Source organism: Lampris incognitus, chromosome 6 (assembly GCF_029633865.1).
Source record: "Lampris incognitus isolate fLamInc1 chromosome 6, fLamInc1.hap2, whole genome shotgun sequence".
Lineage (NCBI taxonomy): Eukaryota > Metazoa > Chordata > Actinopteri > Lampriformes > Lampridae > Lampris > Lampris incognitus.
Window position 1 is genome coordinate 14,921,687 of NC_079216.1, and position 16,244 is coordinate 14,937,930.

A 16,244-nucleotide genomic window follows, 5' to 3' on the forward strand; every position below is an offset into this window, starting at 1 on the left:
AAAAAAATACTGTATATCAGTTATCTTTTACAAAAGGTGTACAGTTGTAGCCAACTGCAAACAGAGCTCGATAGTCTCAATGCTCAACATTTTTTATTTAATCTCTTTCATCTTTATTTCTTTCCATTGTAAGTCCCGTTCAAAACCAGTCCTCTTGTATCTTCTGTGCTTCCTGTAGGGTTGTCGCGGTTGACATTTCCATTCTTCTGGGAGATGAATTTGGCATGTAGCGGGCTGGCTAGTTAACTAGCCGCCTGGCATTCCTGTGTTAGCTGCTGTTTGCTAGCCCCTGATCCCAACAGCTGTTTTGTCGAGATTGGGTTTACGGGAGTTACATCAGACCTGCAGTTGCTGCTAACTCCCTTTATAGCTTTCTTTAGCCATTGGAAGCGGGGTCTGGATCGTCCTCAATTAGGCTCGAGGCTATTGGCTTTATGTTGGCGGTATTTGCCAAAGCCCCCTGACATCCAGCCACTGGCTTTTTTAACCCCACATTAGCACCAGTAAGCTGTAAACCTTTGGACCCTGCCTTTCATTAGTATGCTTTAGATGGGCTGGGCGGCATCATAAATGCCTGAGTCGAATGTAAACTGAAATAAATCCAGGGGAGAATTTATAGCCAAGAAGAGAAACAGTTGGGTTTCATCAAGTTACTCAAAATTCGTGATCAATCGGAGGTTATGTGTCAGCATGTTGGAGTCTATTGTGTCATCCATCCATTATCCAAACCGCTTATACTGCTCTCAGGGTCGCGGGGATGCTGGAGCCTATCCCAGCAGTCATTGGGCGACAGGCGGGGAGACACCCTGGACAGGCCGCCAGGCCATCACGGGGCTGACACACACACATTCACACCTAGGGACAATTTAGTACGGCCGATTTTGAAACTCAGTTTGAGTAAAAATGCACAATTTCTTACAACCCCGGCCTCTGATGTCGAATGGTGTAACGTTCAGAACCAACCCGTTTTCTCGGAAACAATAACTGTACTTTGCTTTTATACCATTTTGCATTATGATTGCGATGGTCCACAGTAGGTGAAGGATCATACAAGGTGGAGTCGAACCCACCACATCACAAATGACGGCCATAAACAGAGACTTAATTGTTATAATGAGTCATCTTGAGTGGCAAAGAGGTGGTCTTTGTCACACAAGAAACTGGTTTACAAAACCACGAGAAAAAAAAAATCCTCATGTGAATTAAGCATACTTTTTCCAGCGGCTGGCGACCTACCTGCAAGCTATCTCAGTTGTGTGAATGCTGTAGACGTGACCTTAAAGCACTCGTTTTCTAAATCCAACAGCTTTAGCTGATTTCTAATGTGGACGGGCCATTGAACAGCAAGGAAGAATGATGTTACAGACACAATTGGCCGTGTCTGCAGGTGGGAAGCAAACACGTGGGTATGTGTCCTGGTTGCCGCACTAGCGCTTCCTCTGGTCGGTCAGGGCGCCTGTTTGGGGGGGAGGGGGAACAGGAGAAAAGCATGATCCTCCCACGTACTACACCCCCCCCCCAGGTGAAACTCCTCACTGTCAGGTGAAAAGAAGCAGCTGGCGACTCCACATGTATTGGAGGAGGCATGTGGTAGTCTGCGGCCCTCCCCGGCTTGGCAGAGGGGGTGGAGCAACGACCGGGACGGCTCGGAAGAGTGGGGTAATTGGCCAAGTACAAATGGGGAGAAAAAGGGCGCGGGGAATCCAAAAAATTTTTTTCTCTATTATATGTTGATCCAAAAGCAGGTATTTTTCCAGTCTTAGATTAATATAACGTGGACCCGGGAAAAGGCCGAGTCACTTAAAAAGAACAGTATGTGGGGTTTTTAGGTGTGTACACAGACAGGACGGAGGCAGCCAAGCATCTTCAGTGTTGAGAACTGGGTCACACTTGGGAAACCAGTTCTGACTTGTATCTACCATGGTGTGTGTGTGTGTGTGTGTGTGTGTGTGTGTGTGTGTGTGTGTGTGTGTGTGTGTGTGTGTGTGTGTGTGTGTGTGTGTGTGTGTGTGAAAGGAAGAGCAGGTGGAGTCGTGTTCCTTTGTCTCTGTGGGTGCATATCTGCAAGTGTGCACATCTGACTTTGTGCACACACATCTGTGTGTGTGTGTGGGGGTGTGTGTGTGTGTGTGTGTGTGTGTGTGTGTGTGTGTGTGTGTGTGTGTGTGTGTTTGTGTATCAGGTTGATATAGTCTTAACCTGTCTGGCTGTGGCTCACGCTGGGAGATCAGCCTGGGAATGAGTTGACCGATATGCTTCAACCTCCCAGCTCAGCTCGCCTCTCCTCCCCTGGGCCTTCAGGTTCTAAATCACCCTTCATTACGCCACTCCTGCCCTCAGCTCTCATCTTCCCTTCCCTCCGCTCTCCTTCACCCTCCTCCTTCTCAGCTCCTCTGCCACCACACTCCCCCTCTCTGCCTTCATCACCTTTACTCCGCTTTGGTGTGTAACTCAGACTGGTTGGCATAGTAACTGCCTCTCTCTGGTCCACTCGGCAGTCCTCCTGGTTTCCCTGTCTGACCTAAGAGAAATGGTTAGCTGTGTGTGTGTGTGTGTGTGTGTGTGTGTGTGTGTGTGTGTGTGTGTGTGTGTGTGTGTGTGTGTGTGTGTGTGTGTGTTTGGGCCTAGGCAATATGGCCTGTAAATAAAATGGCGATATTTATAGGTTATATTGCGATACATGATATATATCTCAGTATTTTGAAATCTCCTCTAAAGTACTTCATAGCTGCTCGATTTAACCCTTTGATGCATACCATCACACCAGTAGTCCCTGCAACATATGTCTGCATTAAAACATCCATCCAGCCGTTATCCAAACTGCTTATCCTGCTCTCAGGGTTGCGGGGATGCTGGAGCCTATCCCAGCAGTCATTGGGCGGCAAGCGGGGGGACACCCTGGACAGGTCACCAGGCCATCACAAAGCCCACACACACACACACACACATTTACACCTAGGGACAATTTAGTACGGCTGATTCACCTGACCTACATGTCTTTGGACTGTGGGAGGAAACCGGAGCACCTGCATGAAACTCACACACACACACACATGCCTTCACCCGAAACGGGTAAAACACAAGTTAATACAAAGATAGTATAAGTTGTGGTCTTCAAATCTATGGTTCACTATCTCCATATTCAAATGTGAGGCTGCACCCTAGATGACGACACCATTTGTTGCTCTATAGTGTCCCTTGGCAAGATTTCCTGTTGTTCGGCGGCACAGCGTAGCTGAGACGGCCGCAGAAGAATCCTGTTGCTTTTTGCCAGAACTGCTGCCGAGTTGACAAACAGAGCTGCTGGATGCCGGAACCGCTGCCGAGTTGACTGAGCGGAGCCGCCATGGTTTACCCTTTCTGGGTACTGACAGCTGGGTAGACTGTGCCCGGGGATTTGAATTCAGAGTTATCCTCTCCTAGCCTTTGCCTAAAGAGGCATCAACCCACATGGCAGCAGGTAAATTTGAAATCAGAGTTCCCTTCTCCTTTCCCAATGTGTTGGCTGGACTGGGCACCATGGGAAGTACCATACAGGCATGCAGGGGGACCAGATCTATCAGTAGGGACGTCGTCCTTAGCCAAAGGGCCCTTGCTGAGGTAAGCTGCTACCCCTCTACAGCCTGCGGTTGCAGTTTAGCGTCTTAACCAGGACCGAATCTCATGCAGACACGGGGAGAACATGCAAACTCCACACAGAGGACGACCCGGGACGACCCCCAAGGTTGGACTACCCCGGGGCTCGAACCCAGGACCTTCTTGCTGTGACGCAACCGCGCTAACCACTGTGCCACTGTGCTGCCCCCTCTGTCTAATTCAAAGTAAACAGATGTTTATACATCTTTATTAGCAAAGAAACATCTGAGTGACATCATAACAGAATTAAGTTGGGTTATATTGAGTACCTATGTACCTATATATAGGTACATAGGTACTCAATATAACCCAACTTAATTCTTCATATATACCTACGTATATAGTATAGGTACATAGGAAACTTATGAAGCCAAAAAAACTCTAATATTGTCCCCACAGAGGACTTCATAACAAGTCCAAAACCGTGCACAGTCAGGGCCGGCATCTGAGCTTTCATTTGAGATCATGATGAGTCATAGCTTTCCTTCGCAATTAAGTGTGGAAGAGATGGTAATTAGCCAACCTCCAACTCCAGCCCAGAGATGATACATTAATTGTTTTACAATGTGCTGATAATGATGCTGTAACTGCATTATCAGGGCATGAAAACATTCTTGTTTATATTCATCAGTGGTTTCTATTGGAACTACAGGACTGCACCCATGCCTAGTCCACATGTGCATGGATATTTTTTAAAACGGGGTTTTTCCGCCTTCGTTCTTCTCTCTCAGAGAGCGAGAGAAGCAAAATGCCAAAGCGAGTCTCATGCCGGCGACTTAAAAAAATTATGTGAGAATTTGTGCTCTATGTTCACAATTAAGCCATTCACTACATCCCACATAGAACAAGCCACAATACATCGAGTATAGTTGATATATCACCCACCCTCTGTGTGTGTGTGTGTGTGTGTGTGTGTGTGTGTGTGTGTGTGTGTGTGTGTGTGTGTGTGTGTGTCCCCAACCCCTACATGCATTGTCAAGCAATTGTGTTACTGAACTGAAACACAAATTGCATATTGAAACAACTTTTGAGAAAATCTCTTGACTCACGAGTACTTCTCCTTTCCCTTCCCCCTCTCTCACTCCCTCCCTCACGTCCACCCTACACCTTCCCCCTTCCTCTCTTCCCCTCTCCTCCCCCTAATCCTTTTTCTCTCTCCCATATCCATCACGGTCCCGTTGACATACCAAATATCCTCTCTCTGGTCCTCTTCCAAGGGCCTCGCTGTTATTCTGCTGGTCTGCTGGAGCTACATGCAATTGTTTGTGTGTGTCTGGCACACTCCATGTTCACCATCAGGTTTCCACTTCATCTCCCACAGTTGGCCGGTGGGTATGAAGCAGCTATTTAACAAGTATTTACAAAACACAACATGATATTCACACATTACAGTATTGCAAATGATACGAGAGCAGTGTTCACAACAAACAGTTTCCATTTTGTGTGGGTTTGCGCGATTGTGCTGATGGAAGTTTTGACTAGTGACCGTGTTGTACTTGGGTCACTGTTGTGTACAACTTGCAGTGTTCTCTGTGTTTGTTTTGCAAACTGAGACCGTAAATTGTACTTTGTTTCCGTTGATTTTTACTTCTACTGACACTAAAACTACTTCAGAGGAAATGGTTGAATAGCGGTTGGATGCAGACTGAAGGACCGTCTGCACGAACAGCCACAACAAACAGTGTCACTTCATCCTCCGGAGCCCAAAACTGCCAGGATAACAGAACTGATGTGCAGACACTGGCTCACATTGTGTGACACTTTAAAATTGATCTTTCAACCTTTGTTTCTCTCCTGCCCAACCTGTCTCTTTCTTTGCACACTACCTGATGAACGTTCCCATAGAAAGCGAAAGAGCAGTTGATATTTTTAAACTCTAATTTTATTAAAACTCACAATCCTAAGGCCCTTGATTCTACAATTGATGATTACTTCTTGGATTGTACGGGACGTAGCCCTATTAGCCTATATCCACCACCCGGGCGGTTGAGTCACCTCTTTCCTGTGTGAGTTTTGGCACCCATGCACCAAGCACATGCTAATAGACAACTCATTAGTGGCTTCTAGAGGTCTTGTCAACTGATTGTAATGTGGCATCCATGTGATGTGATTTTAGCATTGTGCGAGAAACACATTTCAAACTGTGTATGCTGTGGAAAGAGGCGTCGACTCAGGGTAAGAGAGAGTGTCCTGGGGGCGTCCGGGTAACGTAGTGGTCTATTCCGTTGCCTACCAACACGGGGATCGCCAGTTCGAATCCCCGTGTTACCTCCAGCTTGGTCGGGCATCCCTACAGACACAATTGGCCGTGTCTGTGGGTGGGAAACCGGATGTGGGTATGTGTCCTGGTCGCTGCACTAGCACCTCCTCTGGTCAGTCAGGGCGCCAGTTCGGGGGGGGGGTAGCGTGATTCTCCCATGCACTATGTCCCACTGGTGAAACTCCTCACTGTCAGGTGAAAAGAAGCGGCTGGCGACTCCACATGTATCAGAGGAGGCATGTGGTAGTCTGTCAACTGGGCGGGGGGGAAATGGAAGGGAAAAAAAGAGGGTGTCATGTAACCTAAACGTTGGAGGTTTGATCTCAGCCACTGCGTGTTTGCAGGAATCTTTCTTGTCAAAGGGTCCTTCCGTACAAGACAGGCAGCGCCTAAGTCATCGTTACAGAATGCACAAGACCAGCTAACTGAGTTCCATGGTAAGGGCTTCACAGTATTCATGACAGCTGGAAAGATTAGATTCGATAAAATGTGTTTTATTCTCCTGGGTAGACTTAAAACGGTGCAAGAATCTAAAAAAAAAAACAACCCAAAACTACTTTTTTATAAATCACATCTTCTCTATCTTGGTTAATGAAGAGACAAGGGCGATAGTATCCAACACTGTATTAGAGAAAACCTCTTGGAGTAACCAGTCCAAGACGTAACCAGTCCAAGAACTAATCTGATATGTCCACATCAGGACATATCAGATTGGTTCTGGGATCAAAATCCGATTGGTGCCAGTGAGCAGGTGTGGAGGGGCTAGTCATGGGCCTAGTTCAATGACACATATGTGATGGTCTGTGCCCACTTGGTAACCCTGATGACATACCCTCTGTCACCACACACACACACACACACACACACACACACACACACACACACACACGCACACACGAACCCCTTCCCTGTAACATGCAAGCCAGGAATCACGCGTAAACGCTCGCCCTAAATAACATGTGGGATAGTTATGTAAAATCCTGTGTATCGTAGGAACAACGTGCTGTTTTTAGAGAGGTACAACTCAGATAAGCAACGTTTTAATCCTCATATCTGGGTTGCACTTGTAACATAGTTTAAATGCTAATGTCACCGTGATGTCCTGAGGGCTGTGGTGGGTTGGTGGGAACACCAGAGGTCTGCTAACCGACCCAAGCCCAATTGGACACGCAGCAGTAGATTGGGGGGGGGGTTGCCACGGCTACGGGGCCGTAGCCACGGTTACGGGGCCATACCAACACGACAGGCACAGGGTGATCCGCTGGCTGGGGAATGTGGCCTGTGGCGTGTTCCTCACCTTTCGACTCTGCGGGCTTAACTAATGGGCTTTCCTCTCATGTCTCCCTGTCTCTGTCCTTTCTCTGTGCCTCTCTTCGTCTCTTTGTCTCGCTCTCTTTCTGTCTTTCTCTCCTATCTTTCTGGCTCGTTCTCTGTCTCTCTATCCCTCATCATCGGTGTCTACCTCTCTCCCTTTCTCCCCCTTTCTCTTTTTCTCCTCTTTCTTCGTCTGTTGTTTATGCACACGTGTGTGCCTGTGGTGTTAATGCAGCCCTTTTGTGTATCCCCTCGTATCCCACCTGCCTTGTCCTAGCCACACCCCAGCTGTCATTTCAGTGATAAAACTGTGCAGGCCACCACTTATCCTGCCAATGCCCACCGCTGTGTTTGATGATGATGTCCGGTCATTGGCCTGGAGAAGGTCGAGCTGAGAGCTTTTGCATTGGTTCTTCTTCTCACATTAACTTTCCCCGACAGTGCTTTCTGGACATCATCATGTTTTCTTCTGTGAAAAACAGTAGAAGCCAAGAGCGTCTGCATGTCCATCTGTTTTTGCCAGTTTTTGCTCATATGCAGGGGCGGATCAAGACACTACTACTACTACTACTACCACTACTACTACTACTACAACTTTTGGCTGTTCCTGTTTGGGGTCGCCACAGCGGATCATCCGTCCCATCTCTTCCTGTCCTCTGCATCTTCCTCTGTCACACCAACCACCTGCATGTCCTCTCTCACCACATCCATAAACCTCCTCTTTGGCCTTCCTCTTTCCTGGCAGCTCCATATTCAGCGTCCTTCTCCCAATATACCCAACATCTCTCCTCTATACATGTCCAAACCATCTCAATCTTGCCTCTCTTGCCTTGTCTCCAAACTGTCCAATCTGAGCTGTCCCTCTAATATACTCGTTCCTAATCCTGTCCTTCTTTGTCACTCCAAATGAAAATCTTAGCATCTTCAACTCTGCCACCTCCAGCTCCTCCTCCTGTCTTTTCATCACTGCCACTGTCTCCAAACCATACAACATAGCTGGTCATCTTATAAACCTTCTCTTTAAATGTTGTTTGTTCCCTTGTGTCGCAAAGCACTCCTGACACTCTTCTCCATCCACTCCACCCTGCCTGCACTCTCTTCTTCACCTCTCTTCCGCACTCCCCGTTACTTCGTATAGTTGACCCCAAGTAATTCAACTCATATGCCTTCACCATCTCTACTCCTTGCATCCTCACCATTCCGCTGTCTTCCCTCTTGTTCATACATATGTATTCCGTCTTGCTCCTACTGACTTTCATTCCTCTTCTCTCCAGTACTCTCTCCTCTTCACTCCACCTCTCCAGGCTCTCCTCAACCTGCACCCAACTCTTGCTACAGTTCAAAATGTCATCCGCGAACATCATAGTGCACGGAGACTCCTGCCTGGCCTCTTCTGTCAACCTGTCCATCACCATTGCAAACAAGAAAGGGCTCAGAGCCGATCCTTGATATAATCCCACCTCCACCTTGAACCCATCCATCATTCCTACCGCACACCTCACCACTGTCACACTGCCCTCATACATATCCTGCACCACTCCTACGTACTTCTCTGCCACTCCCGCCTTCCTCATACAATACCACACCTCCTCTCTTGGCACCCTGTCACATGCTTTCTCTAAATCCACAAAGATGCAATGTAACTCCTTCTGCCTTCTCTATACTTCTCCATCAACATTCTCAAAGCAAACATCACATCTGTGGTGCTCTTTTGTGGCATGAAACCATACTGCTGCTCGCTAATCGTCACCTCTCCTCTTAACCTAGTTTCTATTACTCTTTCCCATATCTTCATGTTGTGGCTGATCAACTTTATACCTCTGTAGTTGCTACAGGTCTGCACATCACCCTTATTCTTGAAAATCAGTACCAGTATACTTCTTCTCCACTCCTCAGGCATCCTCTCACTTTCCAAGATTGAATTAAATAATCTAGTTAAAAACTCCACTGCCATCTCTCCACAGATATGTCAGGGGGAGAGCTATATATATTGTAGCGAATTCGGGCGGGGGGGGGGACAACCGCAGGACCCGCCACAGCCGGGACGCGAACCTGCATCTCCCGCACCGCGGGCGACATCGCTAACTGCTCGACTAAAGGGTCAGACCCGTTACCTAGGGACTAACGTGTCTTATTAGTAGTTTACATCATAATTATTGGTGTATATTTATCAGCCAGCCGATTAAAAAAAAAAGTCCGCTGCGTAACATGCGCGCCTCCGACGCAGCATTCACTCTCCCAAAACACAGCACGACACTCACTCCAACAACACAAACACAGAAGAGAAGCATCCAGAAGTCTAAGGCTTTTCTAAGGTACGAGGAGCATGCTAGATGCTATAAAACCCAATCGGTTGCTAAGAAAAGCATGTCATAACGTTGCTTACAAAACTCACTCCGTAACGTTAGTTTCTCCGTCTCTCACCCCCACACACACACACCCACCAAAGAGCATTTGTCGGTCCGACATGAACTCGACAACTTGTCAGTTCAAGCATTGCTGTGCTTAACCTTCAAATGTAACTAGGCTAAAAGAAAAACGCTAATGTGTGATATTTTAGTTACAGAGTGTTCTTGTCAGTGTTGTGTATGGACGCGCTAAAAGAGCGGCGGTCATTAACCGTGGTGTTGCGGTGATACACAGTTGAGGGTAGCTTCGTCAGGGGCTGCTGCTCCTTTAAGGCAGACGTTCAGAGTGGTGACGTAGGCACTTCTTAAGAGTTTCCGGGGGGGAGCCATGTTTGCAGCAGCCTAGCGGTTAGCTGGTTGCCACGACAGATTGCGCTGTATCGGTGTCGTTTTGTGTGGCGAGTAAACGGGATTGACTCGACTCGATCTCTCCGCCTCCTCATTCCTGCACTCCCACATTGGTGACCCCGCACGTTGACAACGAACAAGTCGACCCAAAGCGATGACGACACCGCTCCGGCTCCGAGTGATGCTAACATGATGGCTCTTGTTTAGCGCTAGCATCTCAGCAGCGACGGCAAAGTTGCCCGAGTTTTGGCAGAACAGTCCCCGGCCATGGTTTCAGCACATTGAAGCTCAGTTCGAGCTGGGAGGAATAACGCGGGACGTTACGAGGTATTTCCATGTGGTGGCGGCGTTGGACGCCCAGACGACTGCCCGAGCTATGGGGCTACTGGAAGCCCCCCGGCTGTGGGAAAATACGGCGCACTCAAGGCCTTCCTTTCGCAGCTCTTAGAGCTGTCGGAGATGGAGAAGGCGGCCTGTTAGACTCGGCGATAGGATACCTTCTGAGCTGCTGGAGAAGATGTTGGCCGTTTTGGGCTCGGGGGACCCCCTCCTTCATTTTCACCCATATTCTTCTACGGCAGCGCCTGTGCGCACGGCGCTAGCCAGCTTCCCCCCCCCTCCTCCACCAAAGACTACTGCGCTCTGGGTGCGGGAGCGGACAGGGTTTTCCTCGCCAACCGGCAGCAGTTAGTTCATGCGATGCTCTCGGTCCAGACCTCGCCCCTGCCGCTGGAGGACGCAGCGGGCACCGCGGCTGCTGTGGCTGCCCGCCGCCAGCGTGACAGCGGGTTGTGTTATTACCACAACAGGTTTGGTACCAGGGCCAAGCAGTGTCGCCCGACATGCAGCTTCAGCGTCCAGGGAAACGCCAGGGCCGGTGCTCAATAGCAGCTATGAGCGCCGGCGAGAACAGCAGGCTGTTGTTTATCAAGGACGCCTTATCTGGCCGGCGGTTGCTGGTCGATTCTGGCGCTCAGCGTAGCGTCCTGCCTGCATCGGCCGCGGACACCATGGCCGGCGGACAAGCCCCCCCCCCCATGGATGCCGCGAACGGCACGCCCATACGTACCTACGGCACCAGGTATGTGGAGGTGTGTTTCGGCGGGCGGCGTTTCGGCTGGGACTTCGTTATGGCCGCGGTGTCAGTTCCGCTCCTGAGCGCGGACTTCCTGTGCACCTTCAGGCTGCTGGTGGATGTTACGAACTGTCGCTTGATCGATGCTGTCTCTTTCGCTACATACCCGTGCACACTGGGAGCTGCAGGGACGCTCGGCCTGTCAAACATGCTCGCCGCCGGAGATACGTATCAACGCCTGCACGCAGAGTTCCCAGACCTCACCACACCTACGTTCTCGTCAGCGGTGGCCAAGCACGGCGTGGAGCACCATATTGCCACCGACGGCCCCCCTGTCTACGCACGTGCTCGGCGCCTCGACTCTGCTAAGCAATCGCCAGGGAGGAGTTTGCCACCACGGAACGCCTCGGCGTTGTGCGCCGCTCAGACAGCCCGTGCGCCTCCCCCCTACACATGGTTTCTAAGACTGACGGCGGCCTGCGGCGATTTTCGTCGGCTGAACAACGCCACAACCCCTGACCGGTACCCCGTCCCGCACATACATGACTCCTCCGCCCACCTGGCGGAGGCCACCATCTTTTCCAAAGTAGATTTGGTGCGGGGCTACCACCAGGTACCGGTCCACCCTCGGGACGTGCCCAAGACACCGGTCATCACGCCATTTGGACTCTTCCGAGTTCCCGCGGATGCCCTTCGGTCTCAAGGGGGCAGCGCAGACGTTCCAGCGGCTGATGGACTCTGTGCGACGGGATATGCCGTTCCTGTTTGTTTACTTGGATGACATTCTTGTGGCCAGCGGAGGAGCACCTGACACAGCTCCAGCAGTTGTTCGAGCAGCTGAGTGCGCATGGACTCATAGTCAACCCAGCCAAGTGCCAGTTTGGCCTGTCGTCCATCGACTTCCTCGGCCACCGCATCTCCCCGCAAGGAGCCATTCTGCTTCCTATCAGAGTGGACGTCGTCGGCCAGTTTTCCACGCCCCCGCACTGTGAAGTCCCTGCAGGAGTTGTTTGGCATGGTGAACTTTTATAACAGGTTCATTCCCCACGCAGCTCACCACATGCGGTCCTTTTACGAGGCCCTGCAGAGCAAGGAAGCCAAGGGCGAGGTAGACTGGTCCCCGGGGATGGACGAAGCTTTTGATGACGCCAAGGCTGCGCTGGCCAATGCCACTTTGCTTGCGCACCCGTCCCCCCGATTGCCCTCACGACCGACGCCTCTGACTATGTGGTCGGGGTGGTGTGCGAGCAGTGGGTGGGCGGTGCCTGGCAGCCCCTTGCCTTCTTTAGCAAACAGCTTAAGGACAACGAGCGGAATACAGCACCTTCGAACGGGAGCTCCTGGGTCTCTTGCTCGCCTCCCGACACTTCCGGTTCCTGTTGGAAGGCTGCCGTTTCACTGCCTTCGTTGACCACAAGCCGCTGACATTTGTCTTGGCCAAGACCTCCGAGCCGTGGTCCGGGCGCCAACAGCGTCAGCTCTCTGCCATCTCGAAGTTTACCACGGACATCTGGCACGTGGCTGACAAGGACAACTTGGTCACTGACTGCCTCTCCCCGGTGGTGGCAGGGTCCGTTCACTTGGGACTCGATTACACTGCCATGGCTGCAGACCAGGCCGCTGACGCGGACATCCGGGCCTATCGAACGGCCGCTACGGGGCTGCGGTTAGAGGATGTGGTGTTTGACAGCGCCAACGCCATGCTCCTCTGCGACGTTTCCATGGGCCAGCCCCACCCCATGGTGCCCACCGGCTGGCGACGCCGTGTTTTTGACGTTATCCATGGCCTTTCCCGCCCAGGTGTGAAGGCGTCCACTAAGCTGGTGGGGGCCAAGTTCATCTGGCCCGGCCTCAGGAGGGATGTCAAGGCCTGGGCTGACTCCTGCGTGGCTTGCCAGCGTTCCAAAGTACACCGTCATACCAAAGCCCCTTGGCGCCATTCCTGGTGCCCGAGAGGCGTTTTGACCATGTGAATGTGGACCTGGTGGGCCCCCTGTCCCCCTCCAACGGGCTCACTCACCTTCTCACCAAGGTGGACAGGGCCATCAGGTGGCCGGAAGCTGTTCCCCTGTCATCGACCACGTCTACTAAGGTGGCCCGGGTGTTCATCGGGTCCTGGGTGTCCTGTTTTGGCACGCCGGCTGACCTCACCTCTGACAGGGGTCCACAGTTCACGTTGGAGCTCTGGACTGCAGTCGCGGAGGGGCTGGGGGTGATGCTCCACCGCACCACAGCGTACAACCCGCAGGGCAATGGACTTTGTGAGCGGTTTTATCAGTCTATGAAGGCCGCTCTTCATGCCAGCCTCACGGACAGCAACTGGGTCGATCGCCTCCCGTGGGTCATCCTCGGCCTTCGCTCTGCCCCCAAAGAAGACCTCCAGTCCTCGTCTGTCGAGCTGGTTTATGGCCAGCTGCTGCGTGTCCCGGGTGAGATTCTCGCGGACGTTGAGAAGGGCATGAGAAGAGCCACCCCACCTTTGATCCAGCAGCACCTGAAGAGTTAGCCCTGAGTGCCTTCATCCAGGGGCTCACCCCAGAGCGGTTGAAGGAGCACCTCCACATCACGGCACTTACGACCTTCAAGACTGCGTTGGAAGAGGCAGAGAGGGTGGAGGCTGTGATGGCCCCATACAACTAACCAAGACCCCAAGTGTGTCAGGCTGAGGTCCACGAAGATGAGGGAGATGTTGAAAGAGGGGTCGTCTGCCAGGCTCGTCTGTCACCATGCCGAAAGCAACCAGGCCGACGTCAACCACCCTTCAGACCCTGGACGCCTAATGATCCATGTTACCGCTGTGGAGAAGCGGGGCACAGGGCCCATGACTGCCCTGCCCCTGCACCGCGACACCGTAAACGCTCCCCAGTTGGAAAACTATAGTGGGGTGGCACCGCGGGGAGACTGCCACCCAGCCAACTGACCATATCCTCCATTGAGAACTCTTTCCAGATTGGCAGAGTGGGCCACGCACACGGCCTCTACCTTTGCTGCTCCATTGATGGACACCGCTGCTGGGCCCTGGTGGACACAGAGTCCACCATCTCCAGGGGTGCTGCCAGAGACAGAGTGGAGGCCCACCACCTGTAAAATCAGAACTGTGACTGTGACAACATCGTTAATCCCAGACGACGAGGTTGGGTGGTAACGCATTGTTGACATAGTAAATGTAATGATAATACTGAAATCTTATTAGGGACACATTGTTACTTGTGCACTGGTGGCAGTGATGGCAGGCTAGGGATGGGTGGGTAGGAGGAGGCTCTTGAAGCTCAGAGCAGCTTATTTAAAAAAAAAAGTGACCGTGAACTTTGTGTAAAATTCAATAATGAACATGAACGGGTTCATTTTAATCTCCGTAACGTTAGTGTTTCTCCGTCTCTCTCCTCCCACACACAACAAAGAGCATAACATCCGTCCAACATGCGCTCGACAACAGAGAACACAATTTCCACTGCTGTGCCTAACCCTCAAATCTAACGAAGCTAAAAGAAAACGGCTAATGTGTGATATTTTAGTTACATACAGAGTGTTATTGTCAGTGTTGTACATGAACGTGTCAGACGGCCCTTTCACGTGGAACTACATTCTCTCAAGCGCAGAACGTCCTTCTGATTTTGCTGATCTGCGTTGTAATAACGTGCGCTGCGTAGGCGCACCTATGCGAAGGAATACAGACATTCTGCGGTTGAGAGGATGTAGTTTCACATGAAAGGGCCGTCTGACAGCAAGATAAAATGGTAGAAATATTCAAAACATATGGTACACTTAAACGGAATTTATTTTTTTGGGTGAGCCTTTTCTGAAGTAGCTAAAATGCGTTTTGTCCATGTCCCCATCTACAGCCATACATTCCTCAACTTCCATGCCGTCTACTCCTGCTGAATCTCCAAACTGGGAGTGCACAGACTCCCATCTGCTGCAGGTAATACACTGAATATCAATAAGTACATCATACAACCCCCCTTCAAAAAAACCAAAAACAAACCGAACTATCACTTTAAAGATAAGAGAAAGGGAAAATAATGACACTAATATACATTTTTTTACATTCAGTTCAGTCAAAACCTGCTAGGAGCACTTTAACCAATTTATGTGGAGTTATTTTATTATTATAATTATTAATTTTGATCAAAGTTTACTGCCTGCTGTCCATGCAGTGTAATTCATTCTATTTTTATGTTTTGAAACTTATTTATTTTTATTGATAAAAGAATTCCAATCGGATTTTTATCTAGTTATTGCCTTGAACATCATGCACTTTACTTTTCTTTCTTTTTTTCTATATTTCCTGTTTTACACAAAATTCAATTAAATATATGTTCATTTAAAGGCAGCCTTGTGTTGGGGTTTGTGTTGCTGTAAATTTTGGCACAAAATTTTTACATTTCCTGCAACTGAATATGAGCCCCAAATATTGGCTTATCGGCTCCCATAACTTAACAATAATCAGTTTCGGTATCGGCTTTGAAAAGACCATATTGGTCGACCCCTATATAGATGCTGATTTAGTCACAAACAATCATATATATCAATATTTGCTTGGAAAAGCCCCCAGATGAAGATATTTTAACTCAAAAACATTACATTATTGTGGAACATGAGTAAAGCATTGATCTAAAGGTGGTATTAAAAATCAATCTTCTTCTTTCAGCTTGTTCCCTGTTTCTGAGGGGTCGCCACAGCGAATTGTATAGTTTCATCAGTACCCTGTGAGGGCAACAGCACCAATGGTGGCCGTTGTTAACCCGGACCTCAGCCAATCCCGTATGGAGCCTGAACTGATCCAGTATGGTCTTGTCAATCCGCGTAATGATTTAGCTGAATGTTACATCGGATGCCCTTCCTGACACAACCACTAATCCTATGGATGGGGGCACAGGTAAAGCACTGGGTGCTATTCCAGTAGTCATGGACTTGCGCCCATGTCTGTCACTATTGATATTAAAAATCAATATTGTTTTATTTCCAAATCTTCAGACATTTTTCCAAATACATGTCTTTTTACACATATCCATGACTTTGGTGTAATATTATTTCCAGAAAAAGGCTTATATTAGTGAGAAGAGCCAGTGTAGCATAAAGTTGGCACGAACCTATAAGAGCTGAATGCAGCGATTATCCTGTTGTTCAGCAAAACGCCTCACAAACTTATTTAGATCCAAAGCTATAGTCCATTTTGATTCGATGCGGAGCATAGCCAAAC

The 16,244-nt window shown here is 49.8% G+C and overlaps 1 protein-coding gene across 1 annotated transcript in view; it reads left to right on the plus strand.

Moving 5' to 3' along the window:
- Positions 1-15,903, plus strand: part of alkbh3 (alkB homolog 3, alpha-ketoglutarate dependent dioxygenase) — a 45,661-nt gene extending 29,758 nt beyond the window's left edge. The window contains exons 10-11 of the transcript XR_008810363.1: positions 14,884-14,963; positions 15,693-15,903. The gene's annotated coding sequence lies outside the window, so the exon portion shown is untranslated. The remainder of the gene's footprint in view (positions 1-14,883; positions 14,964-15,692) is intronic.
- Positions 15,904-16,244: the final 341 nt, after the last annotated feature.